This window comes from Myotis daubentonii, chromosome 9 (assembly GCF_963259705.1).
Source record: "Myotis daubentonii chromosome 9, mMyoDau2.1, whole genome shotgun sequence".
Taxonomy (NCBI): domain Eukaryota; kingdom Metazoa; phylum Chordata; class Mammalia; order Chiroptera; family Vespertilionidae; genus Myotis; species Myotis daubentonii.
Genome location: NC_081848.1, coordinates 2,734,718 through 2,754,524, shown reverse-complemented (window position 1 = coordinate 2,754,524; position 19,807 = coordinate 2,734,718). Strand labels below are relative to the sequence as shown.

At 47.4% G+C, this 19,807-nt stretch overlaps 1 pseudogene; it reads right to left on the bottom strand.

Moving 5' to 3' along the window:
• Positions 1-6,612: 6,612 nt before the first annotated feature.
• On the bottom strand, positions 6,613-7,519 carry LOC132241702 (ATP-dependent Clp protease proteolytic subunit, mitochondrial-like; annotated as a pseudogene).
• Positions 7,520-19,807: the final 12,288 nt, after the last annotated feature.

The following is a 19,807-nucleotide window of genomic DNA, read 5'->3' as shown; positions in this document are numbered from 1 at the left end:
AGTCTGGAGGAGTTTCCCTCAGCCACAGTTTAAGGGCAGAGACACCTGACAAGGGCCCTGAAAATTGCCCAGAAACAGAGTTTAACAGTGCTTCACACCTGCAGTACCAACTTAGGTACAATCAAACCTCCTCTTAGCCACAGCTTATGTTGTTATTTGCCTATCTTCTCTCATTTAAGTTCCCTAAAATAAAATATGAATTATATAACCCACTTTAGCATAGCTATGAAAATGAAGTAAAAAAGGTGAAGAGGAGGAGGAGGAGGAGGAGGAGGAGGAGGAGGAGGAGGAGGAGGAGGAGGAGGAGGAGAAGGAGAAGAAGAAGAAGAAGAAGAAGAAGAAGAAGAAGAAGAAGAAGAAGAAGAAGAAGAAGAAGAAGAAGAAGAAGAAGAAGAAGAAGAAAAACCAAGATGGCGGCATAGGTTAACGCTGGAGGTCGCTGCCTCGAACAACCACTTCAGAGATATAACTAAAGGACAGAACGGACATCATCCAAAACCACAGGAAGGCTGGCTGAGTGGAAATTCTACAACTAGGAGGAAAGAGAATATCATACCCAGACTCAGAGGAGGCGCAGTGCTGAAGTGAAATACTCAGGTGCGGAGTGCGTGCGCAGAGCGGGCTGGCGGAGGAGGGCGCTGTTGTTGTTTTCAATCGGGAGGGAGTTTCAGACTCTGAGCTCCAGATCCGGGCGAGTCTCTGGGGACCAAGACTCAAACGGGAGAATCGGGACTGTCTGGCTTCGGTCGGAACTCGAAGGCAGCTTTCTCTCCGAGGTTTGCAGCCATTGCTGGGACTCTGAGAGGCAGAGCCCCTGGGGAAGGAACTGAGAGCAGCCATAACTGCTCGCTCCGGCCGCCCTGTAGATCCCCGGGGAACCGCCCCGCCCAAGCCCTGCACAGAACCATTTGCCGGATAGCCTCAGGCAAATGCTAGATTAGCACCGCCCTAGAGATCCAGCACAGAAGCCCTCCCACTGCAGACACAGCGGACTCTCATAGCCAGTTAGCCTGGAGGTCAAATCACCCCCAGGGTATTGCCGACATCAATCAAGGCTTAAAGGCAACAAGACTGCACACAAAGACCACTAGGGGGTGTACCAAGAAAGCATAAAAAATGCGGAGACAAAGAAACAGGACAAAACTGTCAATGGAGGATATTGAGTTCAGGACCACACTTTTAAGGTCTCTTAAGAATTGTCTAGAAGCTGCCGATAAACTTAGTAAGGCCCTCGAAAAGACTGGTGAGACCGCCGATAAATGTAGTGAGATCCTCAAGAAATCTAATGAGACCCTCGATGTTGTGATAAAGAACCAACTAGAAATTAAGCATACACTGACTGAAATAAAGAATATTATACAGACACCCAACAGCAGACCAGAGGAGCACAAGAATCAAGTCAAAGATTCGAAATGCGAAGAAGCAAAAAACACCCAACTGGAAAAGCAAAATGAAAAAAGAATCCGAAAATACGAAGATAGTGTAAGGAGCTTCTGGGACAGCTTCAAGCGCACCAACATCAGAAATATAGGGGTGCCAGAAGATGAGAGAGAGCAAGATATGGAAAACCTATTTAAAGAAATAATGACAGAAAACTTCCCCTACCTGGTGAAAGAAATAGACCTACAGGTCCAGGAAGCGCAGAGAACCCCAAACAAAAGGAATCCAAAGAGGACCACACCAAGACACATCATAATTAAAATGCCAAGAGCAAAAGACAAAGAGAGAATCTTAAAAGCAGCAAGAGAAAGAAACCCAGTTACCTACAAGGGAATACCCATACGACTGTCAGCTGATTTCTCAACAGAAACTTTGCAGGCCAGAAGGGAATGGCAAGAAATATTCAAAGTGATGAATACCAAGAACCTACAACCAAGATTACTTTATCCAGCAAAGCTATCATTCAGAACTGAAGGTCAGATAAAGAGCTTCACAGATAAGGAAAAGCTAAAGGAGTTCATCACCACCAAACCAGTATTATATGAAATGCTGAAAGGTATCCTTTAAGAAGAGGAAGAAGAAAAAAAAAAGGTAAAGATACAAATTATGAACAACAAATTATGCACCTATCAACAAGTGAATCTAAGAATCAAATGAATAAATAATCTGGTGATCATAATAGAATCAGGGACATAGAAAGGGAATGGACTGACTATTCTTGGGGGGGAAAGGGGTGTGGGAGATGCGGAAAGAGACTGGACAAAAATCGTGCACCTATGGAAGAGGACAGTGGGTGGGGAGTGAGGGCGGAGGGTGGGGAGGGAACTGGGAGGAGGGGAGTTATGGGGGGGGGAAGAGGAACAAATGTAATAATCTGAACAATAAAGATTTAATTAAAAAAAATAAAAATAAAAAAAGAAGAAGAAGAAGAAGAAGAAGGGAAGGGGGAGGGGGAGTGGGAGGGGGAGGGGAAGGGAAAGGGAAGAAGAAGGAGAAGAAGGAGAAGGAGAAGGAGAAGGAGGAGAAGGAGAAGGAGAAGGAGAAGGAGGAGAAGGAGAAGGAGAAGGAGAAGGAGAAGGAGAAGGAGAAGGAGAAGGAGAAGGAGAAGGAGAAGGAGAAGGAGAAGAAGAAGAAGAAGAAGAAGAAGAAGAAGAAGAGGAAGAAGAAGAAGAAAACATTGTAAAACATCTTAATGATCAAGTCATAGTAGGGACTCATATGCTAGTTTTCTCACTCTCTATTTCCCAAGATATGGAGAAATAAGGAAAGAAAATGAGATGACATCACAAAAAAGCAAGACAGACTTTACTAAGAGATAATAAAAGCTAATGTGAATAAATGTAAATCAACCCAGCTGGTGTGGCTCAGTGGGTGAGCATTGATCCATGAACCAGGAAGTCATGGTTCAATTCCTGTCAGGACATATGCTTGGGTTTTGGGAGTTGCGGGCTCAATCCCCAGTAGGGGCCATGCAGGAGGCAGCTGATCGATGGATGATTGTCTCTCATCGATGTTTCTATCTCTCACTCTCCCTTCCACTCTGAAATCAATAAAAACATTTTTTAAAAAATATATTTTATTGATTTTTTACAGAGAGGAAGGGAGAGGGATAGAGAGTTAGAAACACTGATCAGCTGCCTCCTGCACACTCCCTACTGGGGATGTGCCCGCAACCAAGATACATGCCCTTGACCAGAATCAAACCTGGGACCTTTCAGTCCGCAGGCCGACGCTCTATCCACCGAGCCAAACCGGTGCTGGCAATAAAAACATTTTTTTAAAAATAGAAATAAATAAATGTAAGTCATACTGGATGCCTGAAAAAAAAGCTATCATTTTGATACTGTCAAAATGTCAATCTTTTCCAAGTTCTTTTGGAGTTTTAGAACAGTTCCAATCAAAATTTCAATAGTATTTCTTGAAAACTGGACAAAATTATTTTAAAGATCATCTGGAGGAAAAAATAATCATCAGAATGAGAAGCTTGACAAAAAAAAAAAAGTAAAGGGGAGCATTTCCATTGTCAAATATAACAATTCTAAGGTTATGGTAATTGTATGGTTTGCAGTGGTTCTCAACCTTCCCAATGCCGCGACCCTTTAATACAGTTCCTCATGTAGTGGTGACCCCCAATTTCATTGTTACAAATTGAACATAATTAAAGCATAGTGATTAATCACAAAAACAATATGTAATGATATATGTGTTTTTTCCGATGGTCTTAGGCGACCCCTGTGAAAGGGTCGTTCGACCCCCAAAGGGGTCGCGACCCACAAGTTGAGAATCACTGGTTTAGAGTATAGACAGTCATTAAAGGAACAAGATGTACTAGAAACAGACCCTTGCATAAATGATTTTTACTAGGATAAAGAAGATATGCTAGCCAGCATGACTCAGTGGTTGAGCATCGATCTATGAACCAGGAGATCATGGTTTGATTCCTGGTCAGGGTATATGCCCAGGTTGTGGGTTCCATCCTCAGTGTGGGTGTGCAAGAGGCAGCCAATCAATGATTCTCTTTCATCATTGATCTATCTATCTCTTCCTTCCTCTCTGAAATCAATGAAAAAATATTTTTTAAAAATAAACTATATTAAAAAAAATTAACAGTGGAACACGGGGAAATTCCTGGAAAATGGATGATAGATTCCTAGTGTGTGTTTGGAGTATGAGTGGAGGGTGGTGGAAGGAGCACAGAGTGACAGAGGACCATAAACCAGTGATGGCAAACCTATGACACGTGTCAGAGGTGACACGCGAACTCATTTTATTGGTTGATTTTTCTTTGTTAAATGGCATTTAAATATCCTATATAATAAAAGGGTAATATGCAAATTGACCCTAACAGCAGAACGACTGGGAATGACTGGTCACTATGACACACACTGACCACCAGGGGGCAGACGCTCAGTGCAGGAGATGTCCCCTGGTGGTCAGTGCGCTCTGCTCACCCAAAAACTAGGCTGATGGCTGCCAGCATAGCGGTGGTGGCGGGAGCCTCTCCCGCCTCAGCAGCGCTAAGGATGTCTGACTGCAGCTTAGGCCTGCTTCCCGCCAGCAAGTGGACATCCCCCAAGGGCTCCCGGGCTGCCAGAGGAATGTCTGACTGTCAGCTTAGGCCCAATCCCCCCTGGGGAGCAGGCCTAAGCCAGCAGGTGGACATCCCCCGAGGGGTCCCAGACTGTGAGAGGGCACAGGCCGGGCTGAGGGACCCTCCCCCCCAGTGCACAAATTTTGTGTGCCAGGCCTCTAGTATAAAATAAATATCAAAAAATATAAGTCTTGCCCTAACCGGTTTGGCTCAGTGGATAGAGCATCAGCCTGCAGACTCAAGGGTCCCAGGTTCAATTCCGGTCAAGGGCATGTACCTTGGTTGCAGGCACATCCCCAGTAGGGAGTGTGCAGGAGGCGGCTGATTGATGTTTCTCTCTCATCGATGTTTCTCTCAATCCCTCTCCCTTCCTCTCTGTAAAAAATTAATAAAATATATTATATATATATATATATATATATCTTGCCGAAACCGGTTTGGCTCAGTGGATAGAGCATCGGCCTGCGGACTGAAAGGTCCCCGGTTCTATTCTGGTCAAGAGCATGTACCTGGGTTGCGGGCAAATCCCCAGTGGTAGATGTGCAGGAGGTGGCTGATCGATGTTTCTCTCTCATCGATGTTTCTAACTCTCTATCTCTCTCCCTTCCTCTCTGTAAAAAAAATCAATAAAATATTTAAAAAATATATAAGTCTTTGTTTTACTATGGTTGCAAATATCAAAAAATTTCTATATGTGACACGGCACCAGAGTTAAGTTAGGGTTTTTTCAAAATGCTGACACGCTGAGCTCAAAAGGTTCGCCATCACTGCCATAAACTGTGGATAGGAAATAGGGAAGGGGAGAGTTTTTAGGTCTGTAACTCGCTCTCCCTCAATATTACATCATTACGTGAGACAGTTCATTGCTTGCCCTTATTACTGCTTAAGGGCAGAAAACAGCAACCAGTTGAATGTCAACAGGTTGGGGCATCAACTTTCAACATAGGTACAGGCAGACGGCCTGGATCCTAGCATTTACTCTGCCACTTCAAAATCTGAAAGGCAAAATGCTTCTAAGCTAGCAAGAGAGCTCTCCAAAAGGGAGTTGTACCGCTGTGGATGATTTTAACATTGGAAAAATCTTTGATCTATATCTCATACAGAAGCCCAATTCTTCAGCGGGGCATATGCTAGGACCTGAGCATTAGCCCTTCCTCACAAGTCTGCCAGCCAAGATGGCAAATATCCCAGGGGAATATGAGCTCAAGGGGGAAAGTCTAGACAACTTAAGGAAGAAATCATTATAAGAATGAATTAAACAAATTGAACAGCCTATAATAGACAAGGTACATTGGTGGGACAAGGAGTTAAAATCAACATATTAAAATAACCCCAAAATATTTTTTTAAATATTAATGAAAATATTAGAAAAAACAAGGTTATCAAGGATGTTTTGCTTCTAGTAATTTTTCAGGTCAATCCTCCTGCCAGTAACAATAAAACTGCTGATCAAATTGTGAAATAAGTGCTGGAAGATATCAAACAGCAACCAAAGCACCAAGTTATCAACTGACTTTTGCTGTTAACTGTTATACAGCAAAATTGTAACCCAACTGAGCAAGTGGGCTCATTGACCACCACTCAACACAAAGACCAAGTTCTGATGCAATGGTCTTTTGCAGAGAAAAGGATTTAATTATAAGGTAGTCAGATAAGGAGACAGGAGACAAAGTTCAGATCTTTCTCCCCAAACAAAGGCTTGAGATGAGTTTTAAGAGGTGAGAGTAAGAGGTGTTATACATATTTTAAGTTCTGATTTTTTAAAATTTTACTACAAAGATTTAATTTATTTTTTTAATATATTTTATTGATTTTTTGACAGAGAGGAAAGAAGAGGGATAGACAGTTAGAAACATCGATGAGAGAGAAACATCGATCAGCTGCCTCCTACACACCCCCTACTGGGGATGTGCCCGCAACCAAGGTACATGCCCTTGACCGGAATCGAACCTGGGACCCTTCAGTCCGCAGGCTGATGCTCTATCCACTGAGCCAAACCGGTTATGGCCAAAGATTTAATTTAAAATCACAGTGTCTCAGCCAGGATACCCACCATTAGGGGTACCTCCAAGTCCAAAGGCTTCAAGGGGCTCCTCCAGGCTCAGCAGCAAGGAGCTGACTGGGTAGCAGCTATAGTTCTGGCCCCTCAACTTTCCTCCTGAGGGTGATGTCCACTCAAGTGCTCACTGGGGCAGGTTCTGGTGCTGTCGCGGTCACAGGCTCCTTCTGCACTAGTTCAGGCTCATCCTCACCATCATGAGGTGGGAGCACCAGAGCCTTGTCTAAGATGCCAAACTCCTAGGGCACCATGGGGCTCATGTAACGGTCTTTGTCCATGGCTGACTCAATCGCCTGCAGGCTCTGTTTGGTGTGCTTGGCATAGATGCTGTAGAGCTGCTTCTTGAATTTATGATCTCTTCTACCTGAATGGTGATGTCTGTGACTTGGCCCCGGGCACCCCCAGAAGGCTTGTGGATCATGATGTGTGAGTTGTGGAGTGAGTGGCGCATGCCTAGGGTGCCCACAGCGAGATGCAGGGAGCCCATGCTGGTGGCCTGGCCAACGCACCACGTGAAGATGGGGTTCAGGATGCACTGCATCCTGTCGTAGATGGCCAAGCCCAAGGTCACTATGCTGCCAGGTCTGTTGATGTACATGTGGATGGGCTTCTTGTTGCTCTCAGACTGCAGGAACAGCAGTTGCGCTATAACCAGGCTGGCCACACTGTCACCGATCGAACCCATAACACACACACATGATGCGCTCTCTCAGCAGCTGTGAGTAGATGTCATAGGCACTCTCGCTGCAACTCTGCTCCACCACGATGAGAATGAGTGTAATAGCTCCACTGCACGGCCAGACCCAACTTGGGTTCCGCTGTGTGGGGATGAGGGTGGCGAGATGAGGCCACAACGCTGATGTCTCTGAGTCAGCAGGTGCGTTGGCTGGTGGTTGGCTGATCTAAGATGGGCTCACGTAGTCTGGCATGTTCCAGCAGAATAGCTTAGTTTTAGTCCCATGGCAGTTCCCAAGGAAAGGGTCTGAGACAGAATCAAAGCATGCAAGCCTCCTGAGGCCTAGTTCCAGAAATGGTATATTATTGCTTCTGTGTCTTCTATTGGGCAAAACAAGATATAAGACCACCAAGATTCAAGGGATGGAGAAACAGACTCCAGCTCTATTGGGAAGAGCTAAAAAATCACATTGCAAATGTTGTAGATGAAAAATTGCAGTCTTTATTTTTATTTTTATTTATTTTTTAAAATATATTTTATTGATTTTTTACAGGGAGGAAGGGAGAGAGATAGAGAGTTAGAAACATCGATGAGAGAGAAACATCAACCAGCTGCCTCTTGCACACTCCCCACTGGGGATGTGCCTGCAACCAAGTTACATGCCCTTGACCGGAATCAAACCCGGGACCTTTCAATCCGCAGGCCGAAACTCTATCCACTGAGCCAAACTGGCCATGGCTATTTTTTATTTTTTATAAACCTGCCATACACAGCAAGATCCCAGAGTGAAGAGAAGCACAGAGAAGTGAGCCTACTATTTGGTGCTGTTTGCATCACCAAGGCATTTACCAGTTCAGAAGGAGCTGCTGGGAGGAAGAGAAGTTCAGCACAGCTTTCAAAGGTCTGCTAGGACTGGGGTAACAAAAATTGGAGTTCAAGGCCCACCAAGGAGAAGGCACTCTGAGAAATAGCCCAGGTATTGAGGGCCTCTGCAGGACTGTATTTTAGAAATGAGGATAAGCATTAAATATACAATCTTCACAAAGACTACAATCCAATCAAATCAGCTGAAACCCTGGTTGGATTAAGGCAGCAGTTCTCAAAGTGTAATCTTCAGACGCCTGAGGTTTTTTTAGGGGGTCAGGGAGGTTAAAACTATCTTTATGATAATACTGAGCTCTAATTTGATTTTTTTTTTTTTAGCATATTAACATCTGCACCGATGATGTAAAAGCAAATGGAATATTCAGTTATTGGCCCCCTGGTGTGAATCAAGACATTGACATGAAGCCACACTTTGCTTTCTTCACTACCACACACTCAGAGTTTAAAAAGGAAAAGGAAAAAGCCAGTTTCACTTAAGACTCTCCTTTATTAAGCAGGAAAAATAATTGACTTTATTAATTTTGAACTTGAGCACATATCTTTTTAATATTTTTAAAATATATTTTATTGATTTTTTACAGAGAGGAAGGGAGAGGGATGGAGAGTTAGAAACATCGATGAGAGAGAAACATCGATCAGCTGCCTCCTGCACATTCCCTACTGTGGATGTGCCTGCAACCAAGATACATGCCCTTGACCAGAATCGAACCTGGGATCCTTCAGTCTACAGGCCAACGCTCTATCCACTGAGCCAAACCGGTTAGGGCACTTTTTAATATTTTGTGTGATAAAATGTGAAGTATGCCAAGCACTTCTGCTGCTTATATATAGAAGTACAATGGCTGTCTGAGAAAAAGCACTCATGCAATTGAGTTGTGAGCTGAGCACAGCCTCTCCTTTCATGGAACATTGTTTTTACTTGAAAGAACAACTGAGAGACAAGCTATGGTTCCCAGCTATGGGTATTTGGCAGACATTTTCTCCAAAATGAACAAAGTAATCCTGTCATGTCAAGGAAAATAACTGATAGTATTTGTTGCCAACATTTTTAAATTTCAGCTTGACATCTTTCCACTATTTTTGGTTGTTTGTTTGTTAATCCTTATTGAGGATATTCTTCCACTTAGAGACAGTGGAAGGGAGAGGGAGAGACAGAGAGAGAAACATCAATGTGAGAGAGACACATGGATTGGCTGCCTCCCGCACGCACCCTGACCAGGGCCTAGGATCGAGCCTGCAACCAAAGTATGTGTCCTTGACCAGAATCGAACCCAGGACTCTTCAGTCCATTGTCCAACACTCTAGCCACTTAGACAAGCCAGCCAGGGACAGCTTTCCATTCTTTTATCATATTTCCAACAAGATCAGTGGTGATATTAACCAAATATCATTTTTTGGTTTTGTGTAATGGAACGTGTTAACATTTGGAAGATCTGCATAATTCAGTGAACCAACATTTTCCAAATGACCAATGCATGAAGTTAAAAAAGCATGCATTTCCCTGGCTGGTGGGCACGTGTGGGAAGCAACCAATGCTAGATGATTCTCTCTCTCTTCCCCTCCCTCCCTCCCACTCTTTCTAAAAAATCAATGGAAAAAATATCCTTGGGTGAGGATTAACAACAAAAAAAGCACGCATAGGTAAGAGATCCAAAGTGCAAGATAGACCAATAGATTTACTTTTTACTTATTAATTTGGAGAGAGAAAGAGAGAGACATCGATTTGTTGTTCCACTTATTTATGCATTCCTTAGATGTTTTCCTGTATGTGCCTGACCAGGGATGGAACCCAAAACCTTGGTTTATCCAGGCAACACTCTAACCAACTGAGTACCTGGCCAGGGCTAATGGTCTTTTTTTAAGCCAGGCATTATAGAAATTTCCAAACAGAATAAACAATCCTAATGCTCTCAAAACTTTTAAAAAACAATTATCTTTGGTCTAGCGTCAGCACCCATGCCGGCCATTTCCCGCCTCACAGCCAGGGTCTCCTCACAGCCGGGGTCTCCTCACAGCTAGAGTCTCCTCAGCCGGGGTCTCCTCACAGCCGGGGTCCCTCACAGCCGGGGTCTCCTCACAGCCGGGGTCTCCTCACAGCCGGGGTCCCCTCACAGCCGGGGTCTCCTCACAGCCGGGGTCTCCTCACAGTTAGGGTCCCTCACAGCCGGGGTCCCCTCACAGCCGGGGTCTCCTCACAGCCGGGGTCTCCTCACAGCCGGGGTCCCCTCACAGCCGGGGTCTCCTCACAGCCAGTGTCTCCTCACAGCAGGGGTCCCCTCACAACCGGGGTCTCCTCACAGCCGGGGTCTCCTCACAGCCGGGGTCTCCTCACAGCCAGTGTCTCCTCACAGCCGGGTCTCCTCACAGCCGGGGTCTCCTCACAGCCGGGGTCTCCTCACAGCCGGGGTCCCCTCACAGCCGGGGTCTCCTCACAGCCAGTGTCTCCTCACAGCTGGGGTCCCCTCACAGCTGGGGTTTCCTCACAGCCGGGGTCTCCTCACAGTTAGGGTCCCTCACAGCCGGGGTCTACTCACAGCCAGTGTCTCCTCACAGCCGGGGTCCCCTCACAGACGGGGTCCCCTCACAGCCAGTGTCTCCTCACAGCCGGGGTCTCCTCACAGTTAGTGTCTCCTCACAGCCGGGTCTCCTCACAGCTGGGGTCTCCTCACAGCCGGGATTTCCTCACAGTTGGGGTCCCCTCACAGCCAGTGTCTCCTCACAGCCGGGGTCTCCTCACAGCCGGGGTCTCCTCACAGCCAGTGTCTCCTCACAGCCGGGGTCTCCTCACAGTTAGGGTCCCTCACAGCCGGGGTCTCCTCACAGCCAGTGTCTCCTCACAGCCGGGGTCCCCTCACAGCCAGTGTCTCCTCACAGCCGGGGTCTCCTCACAGCCGGGGTCTCCTCACAGCCGGGGTCTCCTCACAGCCAGTGTCTCCTCACAGCCAGTGTCTCCTCACAGCCGGGGTCTCCTCACAGCCAGTGTCTCCTCACAGCCGGGGTCCCCACACAGCCAGTGTCTCCTCACAGCCGGGGTCTCCTCACAGCCAGTGTCTCCTCACAGCCGGGGTCTCCTCACAGCCGGGGTCCCTCACAGCCAGGGTCTCCTCACAGCCGGGGTCCCCTCACAGCCGGGATTTCCTCACAGCCGGGGTCTCCTCACAGCCGGGGTCTCCTCACAGCCAGTTCTCCTCACAGCCAGTGTCTCCTCACAGCCGGGGTCTCCTCACAGCCAGTGTCTCCTCACAGCCGGTGTCTCCTCACAGCCGGGGTCTCCTCACAGCCAGTGTCTCCTCACAGCCGGGGTCTCCTCACAGCCAGTGTCTCCTCACAGCCAGTGTCTCCTCACAGCCGGGGTCTCCTCACAGCCAGTGTCTCCTCACAGCCGGGGTCCCCACACAGCCAGTGTCTCCTCACAGCCGGGGTCTCCTCACAGCCAGTGTCTCCTCACAGCCGGGGTCTCCTCACAGCCGGGGTCCCTCACAGCCAGGGTCTCCTCACAGCCGGGGTCCCCTCACAGCCGGGATTTCCTCACAGCCGGGGTCTCCTCACAGCCGGGGTCTCCTCACAGCCAGTTCTCCTCACAGCCAGTGTCTCCTCACAGCCGGGGTCTCCTCACAGCCAGTGTCTCCTCACAGCCGGGGTCTCCTCACAGCTGGGGTCTCCTCACAGCCGGGGTCCCCTCACAACCGGGGTCTCCTCACAGCCGGTGTCTCCTCACAGCCGGGGTCTCCTCACAGCCGGGGTCCCTCACAGCCGGGGTCTCCTCACAGCCGGGGTCCCTCACAGCCGGGGTCCCCTCACAGCCGGGATTTCCTCACAGCCAGTGTCTCCTCACAGCCGGGGTCTCCTCACAGCCGGGGTCCCTCACAGCCGGGGTCCCCTCACAGCCGGGATTTCCTCACAGCCAGTGTCTCCTCACAGCCGGGGTCCCCTCACAGCCAGTGTCTCCTCACAGCCAGTGTCTCCTCACAGCCGGGGTCTCCTCACAGCCGGGGTCTCCTCACAGCCGGGGTCTCCTCACAGCCGGGGTCCCCTCACAGCCAGTGTCTCCTCACAGCCAGTGTCTCCTCACAGCCGGGGTCCCTCACAGCCGGGGTCTCCTCACAGCCGGGGTCTCCTCACAGCCGGGGTCTCCTCACAGCCGGGGTCCCTCACAGCCGGGGTCTCCTCACAGCCGGGGTCCCTCACAGCCGGGGTCCCCTCACAGCCGGGATTTCCTCACAGCCAGTGTCTCCTCACAGCCGGGGTCTCCTCACAGCCGGGGTCCCTCACAGCCGGGGTCCCCTCACAGCCGGGATTTCCTCACAGCCAGTGTCTCCTCACAGCCGGGGTCCCCTCACAGCCGGGGTCTCCTCACAGCCAGTGTCTCCTCACAGCCGGGGTCTCCTCACAGCCGGGGTCTCCTCACAGCCGGGGTCTCCTCACAGCCGGGGTCCCCTCACAGCCAGTGTCTCCTCACAGCCAGTGTCTCCTCACAGCCGGGGTCTCCTCACAGCCGGGGTCTCCTCACAGCCGGTGTCCCCTCACAGCCGGGGTCTCCTCAGGGCTAAGAGCCGCCTGGTGCTCAGGGGCCGCCTGACGCTGTGGCCATGACGCTCGCTCCAGGGCGCTTCCTATGGGGCCTCCTGAGCGCGTGGCATTGGCCCGGACACCACCGTGGATGAGCGGACCTGGGTCTGAGCGGAGCGCACCGCCCATGGGCTCAGGTAGGCCAAGCGGCCTGGCAGGTCCGCAGACGCCGGGAGCGCCTGGGGCGGCGGAGAGGAAGGGCCAGAGCTGCCTGGGGCCTACCCCGCGCCTCAGGCCTCCATCTGGAGGGCAGAAGCGCCCACCTGCAGGTGCCAGCGGCTGTGGCAACTGGTCTGGTCCGCGTGTTGGGCGGTCGGCGCCATTAGCAGTGTCGGAGGGATGGCGTGTGCGCTCTGGGGCGGTGACAGGGCCTGGCCCTGCTTTCATCTTGCATTCAGGCGTCTGAGGAAGTGAGTGTCAGGTTTCCTTGGGTTTGTTATTGTGGCGACGGCGACAGCGACCGGTGACGGAGAGGACAGAGGGACCAGGCATCCTCGTCCTCAGGGAGGCGCCGTCGCCAGTGTTGTGGGTTTGTTGGATGTCCTGGCTTTGTCTGTGGTGACCTTTCTCTCGATTACCTTTTTTTTCTTCTTCAAATGGCTTGTTGGTTTACATGAATTTTTTATATGGTCTGGAAATGAACCTTGTTAGAAATATTATTTTCGAGCGATGTGATCTCTATGTTGACATATTTTACCAAATGTTTTCTGTTTGTATGGGATTAGCCAAAGTGCCCTTGTGTTTTTTGGACTTTTTGTTCTTGTTCAGGAAGGTGACATTAACTATGGTATATGTGGTCTTCTGTAAAACAGCTTTGTTTCACTTGAGCCTTTTATACAGTTGAAATTTATTTTTGCCTATGATTATGGGATAAAAAAATTTTTTTTAAATTATTTCACATAGGTAACCAGTTTGGCCAGCATAATTTATTAAATGGTCCAGTTCAAAGCCAAAAAGAACCACACAATACCACGTGGCAGTGAAAAGAAGCAAAACTATTGATACATATCACAAGTGGGATGAATTTCTGGAGAACTGGTCTGAGTGAAAAAAAGATAAAGCGAATCCCCAAACTTTACATACTGTATAATTCCATATATATAACATTCTAGAGTGTGAGTCTAAAATGCAACATTATTTTGTTCTGTATCCTGACAGTATCAATGTCAATACCCTGGTTGTGATCATGTACCATAGTTTTGCAAGACATTTATTGGGGGACACTAGGTAAAGGGTAAATGGATCTCTTTGTATTATTACCTAAAATCCATGTAAATCTATGGTTATCTCAAACTAAAAAGGTTAATTTAAACAACAACAAAAAACATTTTTAAAATATATTTTTTATTTATTTCAGATAGGAAGGGAGAGGGAGAGAGATAGAAACATCAATGATGAAAGAGAATCATTGATCCACTGCTTCCTGCACACTCTCTGAGAATGTTCCCTTGACCAGAATCGAACCAGGGACCATTCAGTCCACAGGCCGATGCTCTAGCCACTGAGCCAAACCAGCCGGGGCTGCAAAAAGCTTTATTGTTTCTACTTGGTCCATGGCTTGGGAGACAGCTCCAGAGTGGTTAAAAAACCGGCTCAGCCTGGCTGGCATGGCTCAGTGATTGAGTGTCAACCTATGAACCAGGAGGTCAAGGTTGAAATCCCGGTCAGGACACATGCCAGGATTGCGGGCTCCATCTCCAGTGTGGGGCGTGCAGGAGGCAGCCTATCAATGATTCTCTCTCATCATTGATATTTCCACCTCTTACTCTCTGAAATCAATAAAAATACATACATTTTTAAAAGCTGCCTCATAGCTGCTGGGAGAGGCTGAGAGAGAAGTCCCAACACAGGGGATGCCGATGGGCCCCTCAAAGGCTGGTGGGCTTTGGAGGCTCCTTGTAGTACTTGAGAGTAAGCCTTTTTGAAGAGACACTCGCCCATCCCAGAGTGAGGGACAACCAGCCTGGGGAGTTTAGGCAGGTAGTTGACCATCCTCTTGACTTTCACCTCCTCATCTAGGAAGTGGCTCTCCAGGAAGCCATAAAGATGGGGTCTATGAGGGCAGAATCCAGGGCATGCAGACCCAAAGGGCCTGGTTCAGGTTGTCCTGTAGAGCCATGGCAGCTCCCATGGCCTGGTGGATTCTACCCCATTCATCTTGGGACAGCTTCTGTAAGCCCTAGAAGAAAGCATGGCCACCAGGCTGGTTCTGCTTCTTCTAGAGATGCTCAGCGCCCTTTTACTTCTTTTTGTTCAACTCGCAGAAGTGGCCCAAATCCTCCAAAGTCACACTGCTGCCATGGAAATAGAAGCCAAGAGAAAGAAGGAGGCCTTGGAGGCCAGGGGATGCAGGTTGCCCAGGCAATTGACAACATTCTTCATCTCAGGGGAATAACTGTGATGAATCTGAGGACTCACGGTTGGTCAGCAATAAGGGGCTAAACACACAACACAAAATGGATTTGTCTCGTCCCAGAGTAAGGGATAGCTGAGAAGAGTTCCAGGAGGTTGCAATTGGAGAGAAAGTTGGAAGATGGAGAGTCCCCAGGTCTTCTCTGTCCAAACACTGTTGAAGCATGAAGCAAGAGACAGACCTGCCAGGACCACTAGGCAGGCTGTGAAAAAGAAATTAAGAAAATAATCTCTTTTACAATAACCAAGTAGGTGAAAGGTCTGTACACTAAAAACTACAAAACACTGATGAAACAAATTGAAGGGTAGGGTCAGGGTGGAGCGAGTCAATGAGGGGAGGGGAAGGGCACATCGGAATTACTACTTTCTTTCTTTTTTTTTTGGTATTACCACTTTCAACAATAAAGATAATTTTTTTAAAAAGAAAAACAGCTCTAGCTGGTTTGGCTCAGTGGATAGAACGTCAGCTTGGGAACTGAAGGGTCCCGGGTTTGACTCCAGTCAAGGGCACATGCCTGGGTTGCAGGCTTGATTCCCAGTAGGGGGCGGGCAGGAAGCAGCTGATCAATGATTCTCATCATTGATGTTTCTATCTCTCCCTCTCCCTTCTTCTCTGAAATCAATAAAAATATATTTAAAATAATAATAATAATAATAATAATAATAATAATAAATATCTTGCCCTGGCCAGTTTTTTTAAAATAAATCTTTATTGTTCGGATTATTACAGATGTTCCTCTTTTTTCCCCCCATAGCTCCCCTCCACCTGGTTCCCACCCCACCCCATGCCCTTACCTCCCCCCCCCCACTGTCCTCATCCATAGGTCTAAGATTTTTGTCCAATCTCTTCCCGCACCCCCCCCACCCCCTTCCCCCCAAGAATTGTCAGTCCATTCCCTTTCTATGCCCCTGCTTCTATTATATTCACCAGTTGATTCTGACTTAATTTTTAGGTTCACTTGTTGATGGATATTTATTTGTTGTCACTTTGTTGTTCATAATTTTTTTAAATTAAATCTTTATTGTTCAGATTATTACAGTTGTTCCTCTTTTTTCCCCCCATAACTCCCCTCCACCCGGTTCCCCTCCCACCCTCCGACCTCACCCCCGCCCCACTGTCCTCATTCATAGGTGCATGATTTTTGTCCAGTCTCTTCCCGCATCTCCCACACCCCTTTCCCCCACAAGAATAGTCAGTCCACTCCCTTTCTATGCCCCTGATTCTATTATAATCACCAGTTTATTCTGTTCATCAGATTATTTATTCACTTGATTTTTAGATTCACTTGTTGATGTGTATTTGTTGTTCATAATTTGTATCTTTACCTTTTTCTTCTTCTTCCTCTTCTTAAAGGATACCTTTCAGCATTTCATATAATACTGGTTTGGTGGTGATGAACCCCTTTAGCTTTTCCTTATCTGTGAAGCTCTTTATCTGACCTTCAATTCTAAATAATAGCTTTGCTGGATAAAGTAATCTTGACTGTAGGTTCTTGGCATTCATCACTTTGAATATTTCTTGCCACTCCTTCTGGCCTGCAAAGTTTCTGTTGAGAAATCAGCTGACAGTCGTATGGGTACTCCCTTGTAGGTAACTGACTGTCTTTCTCTTGCTGCTTTTAAGATTCTCTCTTTGTCTTTTGCTCTTGGCATTTTAATTATGATGTGTCTTGGTGTGGTCCTCTTTGGATTCCTTTTGTTTGGGGTTCTCTGCACTTCCTGGACTTGTAAGTCTATTTCTTTCATCAGGTAGGGGAAGTTTTCTGTCATTATTTCTTCAAATAGGTTTTCAATATCTTGCTCTCTCTCTTCTTCTGGCACCCCTATAATTCTGATGTTGGTATGCTTGAAGCTGTCCCAGAGGCTCCTTACACTATCCTCGTATTTTTGGATTCTTTTTTCATTTTGCTTTTCCGGTTGGGTGTTTTTTGCTTCTTCGTATTTCAAATCTTTGACTTGATTCTTGCGATTCTCTGGTCTGCTGTTGGGAGTCTGTATAATATTCTTTATTTCAGTCAGTGTATGCTTAATTTCTAGTTGGTCCTTTATCACAACATCAAGGGTGTCACTAGATTTCTTGAGGGTCTCATTAAGTTTATTGGCAGTTTCTAGAAAATTCTTGAAAAACCTTAAAAGTGTGGTTTTGAACTCTATATCCAGTAGTTTGCTTTCCTCCATTTCTGTCATTTGTGTCCTATTCTTTGTCTCTGCATTTTTTATGCTTCGCTGTGTCAATAGAGTGGCTTTCTGTGCTAAGGGTTCTATAGGGCCCAGTGGCTCAGCCTCCCCAATTACCTGAGGTGGACACTCTTGGTGCACCCTCTTGTGGGCTTTGTGCACAGTCTTGTTGTAGTTAAGCCTTGATTGTTGTAGGTAACACTGGGAGGAATTGACCTCCAGGCCAATTGGCTGTGAGAATCAGCTATGTCTGCAGTGGGAGAACTTCTGTGCTAGAGACACCCCTCTGGGACAAGACTTGCTTTAGTGGGGCTTTGGTGCTCACTGAGTCTGCCCCCTGAGTGTGTCCTTTATAGATCCGAGGAGCTGCAATCTGGATGGTCCCACTCTGACCACGGGGCACACTGGCTCCTGGATCTCTAAGGAGGTGCTAATCTAGCCTCTGTCTGAGGCTACCCAGCAGAATCCAGCTGTGAAGCAATGCAAGATGCTGTCGGGCCTTGGGCCAGCTGCAGTTTGTTAAGTGATTTTCAGATTGCAAAGAGCCGGACCTTTTATATGCAAAAGCCTCTGTGCATGGCTTGGGCGGGGCAGGGTCCCAGGGGATCAACAGGGCGGAGCGAGCAGTTATGGCTGCTCTCAGTCCTGCCCTCAGAGGCCCTGCTTCTCGGTGTCCCAGAAATCGCTGTGAGCACCTCTGAGAGAAAGTTGCTCTCGAGTTCCGACTGATGCCAGACAGTTCCGTTTCTCCCATATGAGTCTGGGTCCCCAGAGACTCACCCGGAACTGGAGCTCAGAGCTTGAGACTCCCTCCCGATTGAAAAAGACAACCATGTCCTCAGCCACCAGCCCGCTCCGCATGCACCTCCGCACCTTTGTATTCTACTTCTGCACCACACCTCCTCTGAGTCTCAGTATGCTTTTCTCTTCTAGTTGTAGAATTTCCACTCAGCCAGCCCTCCTGTGGTTCGGATGATGTCCGTTCCTTCTTTTAGTTGTCCTGTTCATAATTTTTATCTTTACCTTTTTCTCCTTCTTCCTCTTCTTAAAGAATATCCTTCAGCATTTCATATAATTCTGGTTTGGTGGTGATGAAGTCCTTTAGCTTTTCTTGTCTGTGAAGCTCTTTCTCTGACCTTCAATTCTACATGATAGCTTTGCTGGGTAGAGTAATCTTGGCTGTAGGTTCTTGCTATTCATCACTTTGAATATTTCTTGCCACTGCCTTCTGGCCTGCATGGTTTCTGTTGAGAAATCAGCTGACAGTCATATGGGTACTCCCTTGTAGGTAACTGACTGTTTTTCTCTTGCTGCTTTTAAGATTCTCTCTTTGTCTTTTGCTCTTGGCATTTTAATTATGATGTGTCTTGGTGTGGTCCTCTTTGGATTCCTCTTATTTGGGGTTCTCTTCGCTTCCTGGACTTGTAAGTCTATTTCTTTCATCAGGTAGGGGAAGTTTTCTGTCATGATTTCTTCTAATAGGCTTTCATTATCTTGCTCTCTCTCTTCTTCTGGCACTCCCATAATTCGGATGTTGGTACGTTTGAAGTTGTCCCAGAGGCTCCTTACACTATCTTCGTATTTTTGGATTCTTTTTTCGTTTTTCTTTTCAGGATGGGTGTTTTTTGCTTCTTCGTATTTCAAATCTTTGACTTGATTCTTGGGATCCTCTAGTCTGCTGTTGGATCTCTGTGTAATAGTCTTAATTTCAGTCACATGTTTAATTTTTGACTGGTCCTTTTCCATTTTTTTGGCATTCATATTAAGATCCTTGAAGGTCTCACTAAGTTCTTTGGAGGTTTGTAGAAGATTCTTGAGTAACCTTATCACTGTGGTTTTGAACTCTATGTCCAGTAGTTTGCTTTCCTTCATTTCTTTCATTTGTAACATGTTTCTTTGTCTCTGCATTTTGGCTGACTGCGAGGACTCACTGTGTCTATAGTGGAAGAACTGCTGTGCTGGAGACACCCCTATGGGGTAGGACTTGCTTCAGTGGGGCTTTGGTGCTCACTGACTCTGCCTCTTGAGTGTGTCCCTTGTGGTTGTGAGGAGCTGAAATCTGGTATCTGACCACTGGGTACCCTGGCTCCTGGATCTCCAAGTCAACCACTGTATGAATCCACCCAGCAGGAGCTACAGCGATATCAGCAGATTTCTCCTCTTTGTTTGGGGTTTGGAAGTTTTCGAGCTCTCTGACCCAGCTGCAGTTTTATAGGTTAGGCTGCAAAAGGGTGGGCGTTTCCTTTGCCCTGCTTGGGTGGGGATGTAAATTGAGTGGGGCGCGGTCTCAGAGAATCACCAGGGTGGAGCAAACAGCAATGGCTGTCGTCAGCCATCTCCACAACTCCTCGCGCGTCTCTGTGTCCCCCAGTGCCTCTGCGTCCCCGAGTCCCATGCCCCCATAGCAACAATGATCCCTGCAAGCAGCTCTGCGAGAAAGCCACCCTTGCTTTCTGGCCCGCTGCAAGACAGTCCTGTTTCTCCCTGTAGGAGTCTG